Raw genomic sequence first — 4934 nt, forward strand, 5'->3', positions numbered from 1 at the left:
GGATGGTAGGCAGAAAAGGGAAGATACTGGTCAGAGGTACAAACTTTCAGTTACAAGATGAATAAGTTCTAGGGATCTAATGTACAGCATCGTGGTTACAGTTTATAATATTGTATCGTATACTTGAAAATTGTTAAGAGAGTACATCTTAAATGTTCCTACCACACACACACAAAGTATAGTGATTATGTGATGTGACAGAATTGTTAGCTAAGCTATGGTGATCATCATTTTGCAACATGTAAGTGTACCAAATTAACACATTGTATACCTCAAACTTATACAATGTTGTATATGTTAATTATATCTGAAAAGCTGCGGGGAAAGGAAGTTTTGGGGAAGCCAGCTCTGAGACTGAGATAATTGTCCTGAAAGTTTACTACTTGGAGAGCAGGGTTGGGGCCAACACCTGCGGAAAGAAAGGGAAGGAATCGGGATGGGGCAGAGAGAAGGTGGGCTGCCAGATAGTCTCAGCAAAGGCCTCCACTAAGCCTGTTGGGATCTCTGGAGTTGGGATAGCCCTTCACAGCTGTCCTGCATCGGGGCAAGAGGGCTGGGCCTTGATGTACCCCAGCATCAACATGTCAATGCTTGAGGAAGAGGATGTGGCCTGGGGAGAGGGCACTCTCTAGCTGGATCATTTCTGGAGAGGACTGTCTCCCATCACCCGAGGGAGTAAGTCCTTCAGTCCTGATAGGGATATTGCTTGGCACATTTAGCACTACTTCTGTAGCAAAGCCAGTTTTCACTCATTCAGCCCAATGACACTTTACATCTGTCAGTGAAACCCCAGTTAGCCCTTTCAACGAAAACGGATACAGCTAAGAATAGCACTGGCTTTTGGTCCCCTGCTCCTTACTCTGGCCTGTAATATTAAAATATTGACCAACATTGTTTAAGTGCTTGTCTTCCCAAGTGCTTTGGTTCTTGTGTTAAGCAAATTGTAAAAAATAAAATATCTTGTATATCAGACACATCACTGTTCTTTTTTTATTTTACTTTCAATATTATTTACTCAATTTTATCATTTTTGATTTCAGATAGACAGCATAGTCCTTAGGCAATCATATTCTTTACAAAGTGTTCCCCCCTGATATTTCCAGTACCCACCTGGCAAACTGGCACCATACATATTTATTGCAATAGTCACTGTTCTTTTTTTTTTTTTTTTTAATCCTATTTCCCTGCTCCTACTCCTTCATTGTTTAAGACTTATTGAAGTAGTTTTAAGTCCTCTGGTAAATTTTCCATCTGCTCTTGGGAATTAGAGGAATACAGATCTTTTCTTTCTGTGTAGTGCACAAGTAAGAAATACTTGGACTACACAGAAACCCTCATTTTTTTAATTAGAATTATGTTTTATTGAAGCTGAAGAAGCACATCACCTTATAGCGCTTTTATATTAATAATTGAGCTAGCTTGTTTCGCCAGCTCAATAAGGTCATTTGAAAATAATTCAGTTGGGCTGGTTTACAGGAGCACCCACATTGTAAATGAGTTTATCTGCAGAATCTGGATGCTATCAAAGCATAATGGAACATAACCTCCCTTTGGAAAAGTAAATCATGCAGCTTCAGGGGAAGACAAAAGAAAGCCCTCTGGGAGAAAGCTAGTGCTTCTGAGTTTGTGGGTTTAGCAAGATTGGTCTGGGGTTGGATGGCCATAATACTTGGCTTCAAAGCAGTCTTGATCCTTCAGTAATTCCCTAATCCCTGTTGTTATGTGAACCAGCAAACATTTGAAAGGCAAAGCTGGAGAGTAGAATTAGGATGGTCTCCTGAGTGAGGTAGAAAGGCTCAATGGATGCAAAGAACTTGCAGGATTCCACTTGAAACTCACATTTTGAGGACTTTAGTAAATATTGATTAGAAGAAGCAAAATGTTCTACAAATATCAGTATAATTATTAGTGCTAACCACAGACCACCAAAGTGCTTCCATATTATAGGAAGAGTCACAAAAAGGGGGAGATCTTCCACACTTTAAAAACATGTCTGAAATGCCATGGAATAGGAGAAACCCTAAGACAACAGAGAAGATAGAGAACACCCCAGATGTTTAAATGATGACACTGAGGTCTAAGTCAGAGGCCAGTGCCGTCTCTACTTTATCAATTACCTTTGTTAAAACAAGAAAAAGGGGTTCCTTTGGGTGGACAACACATAAGCTCTCAGCCTAGTTAATAATATGTGGGCTGAATTTCAACCTCCCTCTACCTCTTCAGGGGTGTGCTTTTGTGCGGTGCTTTCCACAAGCCAAAGAGAAATCTGGAGACCAGAATTCCCAACTTGGTTGTTTTGGGAGTGAGGCGATTAGAGTCAGCACAGTTTGAACAGAAAATAGCTTTTCTAGCAATCAGGCATAGATCAGGGTAGATTAGACTTGGCAGCGAGGTCATGGGATGGAATCTGGACCCTGTTGACCTAGGGCACATCCAGAGTGGAGTGACAGTAAGACGGACTGGAGAACACCGTCTCCAGGGGCCAGGCCCTAGTAAAGGGTCTGAAAGGAGAGTGATGACAAAAGGGTGCCCGGGAAACGGGTCAGCATCCTAGTCCGTGTAATACTGAGCTTTGATGTGGAAGTTTTTATTCCAAAATTCCCTCCTGCTGAAATGATATGTCTGAGCTGAGACACAGGGGAAATGAATGTGTGGGGAGAGGGGACTGGGAATTGGTCTTTGATAAGAAAACCAAAACAAAACCTCCACTTGATTTTGGATGATGACAATTAAGAAGACACTTGAATTTCACTAGACATGAGACAGGATATAAGTTCTCAATTTATCCACTTCAGTTCAATGTTCTTTTTAAGCTCTGGACAAATAAATAGGCAGTGTCATAAATTTGTACCAGTGTAGTAGAAGTATGTTGGGTAGTTCAATTTAAGGTCAAGTGGGAATTTAAGGGAATGTGGAAAGCATTCTATAACACTCAACATGTAAGTATACATTGCTGCTATTACCTTCCAAGTAAAACAGTTTAATTTTTTTTAAAGGAAGTTATGTAGCCATTGATCTCAGGGACTTTGAAGTAACTATTGAGATGCCATTTAAGTTTTTTTTAAAACTGCCATTGGAACTTTTTATAATTTAAAAAATGTCAATAGGCAAGTTTAAGGTATTTCTTCTGATTACCAGGATTGACTATATTACATAAGAATTTTCCAGTTAAAACTACCCTGATATTAACTCTGCAATTTTAAGGGTTAAAATTTCAGTTTACTGAATTACTGAAAGGTTAGTCTGGTTTTCTTGAAGTCTGGTCCTTTTAACACCAATCTTGCAAGATGACACTTTAAAATACAGATTCGGGGGGGCCCAAGGAGAGAAGCATTTTGGTCAGACCCAGCCTCACTGTGGGACTCTGAGGAAAACCTACCACTAGGTAGGTGCTGTCTGTCACCGTGGGTAAAGGAGACCCCAATACACTGTGGGTCAAAATGTCCTTGTAGGTCTTCTTCGCGCGAACCTGCTGGGAAGAGCACAAGGAGAAAAATCTAGACTCTTCTGTCAATTTTTCTGAATTCTCCAAGAAATGTTCAGAGAGATGGGAGACAATGTCTGCAAAGAAAAAGTCAAACTTTGAAGGTATGGCAAAGACTGACAAAGCTCGCTATGACAGGGAGATGAAAAATTATGCTCCTCCCAATGGTGGTGAGACAGGAAAGAAAAAAGATCCCAATGGTCCTGAAAGGCCTCCATCTGCCTTCTTCCTGTTTGGCTCTGAACATTGCCCAAAGATCAAAAGTAAACTCCCTAGTTTACCCATTGGAGACACTGCAATAAAATTGAGTGAAATGTGGTCTGAACAGTCAGTCAAAGGTAAGCAATCATGAGAACAAAACGCAGCTAAGCTAAAGGAGATCAATGAAAATGATACTGCCGCATATGGTGCCAGGACAAAAGTGAAGTGGGGGAAAAGGGCCCTGGCAGGCCAAGAGGCTCAAAGAAGAAGAAGGAACCAAAAGATGAGAAAGAGGAAGAAGAAAAAGATGACGATGAGGAAGCGGATAGAGATGAAGAATAAATGGCTATTCTGCAATGATGTGTGTGGAGTATGTGTGAGTGTTCAGGCAATTGTTTTGCTAAGAATGTGAATTCAAGTGCAGCTAAATATTACAATAGCTTCAGTGTAAAAAATGTACAAATTTTTTATAGCTAGTAAGATTCTTTGTAGAGAAAAATGCTTTTTAAAAAAGCAGGTTGTAGCTTTGTGAGGGGCTACTACATACAGTTAGATTGTAAGGTTTCTGATGTTAAATCTTTCTAAATATGTAATGGTTTCTTTAATTTCTTGACTTGTGTATGGTAGCATAGCAAACTCATAGGAATTAGCTTCAATAGGAAATTTTGGGTTTTTTAGAATGTTACATTTTGTTTTTTAAAAAAATTTGTCATAAAATTATGTATATTAAAAATAAATAAAAGGCAGATTCTAGGGTAAAAAATGTTTGAGAAATACTAGATACTCTTGTGCAGAAGTACAAAATACATTAGCCCATTAGAAGTTCTGTGATAAGAAAAACTAAAACTTTATTTAACCAAGAATTTCCCAAAGTTATATGGTTGTGGCACTCCTTTTTAAAGTAAAATTTTGAGTTATTTAATATTATTTCAATTATAGCTTGTTGCTTAACAAACTTCCCTAAAATGTAGTGCCTTAAATTAACAACAGCAGTTGTTTATTTAGTTCATAAATATGCAATTTGGGCAGGGCTCGGTGGGGAAGGCTTGGCTCTTCTCCACTGGATGTCAGCTGGGGTCATTCCCCTGGAGGCTGCGCGATAACTTCAGGAGGGTTTACTCACAGGGCTGTTGGGTGGGAGCTCAACCGGGACTGAGGGCCTGGGACCTGTTTTCCTTTCCTCACACATCTCCCCACATGGGCCTCTTCATGGGTTGTTTGGGCTTTCTCAGAGCATGGTGGCTAGTTT

The 4934-nt window shown here is 39.8% G+C and overlaps 1 pseudogene; it reads left to right on the plus strand.

The window, feature by feature from the left end:
* The first annotated feature begins 2395 nt into the window (after positions 1 to 2395).
* LOC129077038 (high mobility group protein B2-like) lies at positions 2396 to 4027 on the plus strand (annotated as a pseudogene).
* The last annotated feature ends 907 nt before the right edge of the window (positions 4028 to 4934 follow it).

Source organism: Pteronotus mesoamericanus, unplaced genomic scaffold (genome assembly GCF_021234165.1).
Source record: "Pteronotus mesoamericanus isolate MK-2021 breed Mesoamerican mustached bat unplaced genomic scaffold, CSHL_Meso_final contig_657, whole genome shotgun sequence".
In the NCBI taxonomy this organism is placed as follows: domain Eukaryota; kingdom Metazoa; phylum Chordata; class Mammalia; order Chiroptera; family Mormoopidae; genus Pteronotus; species Pteronotus mesoamericanus.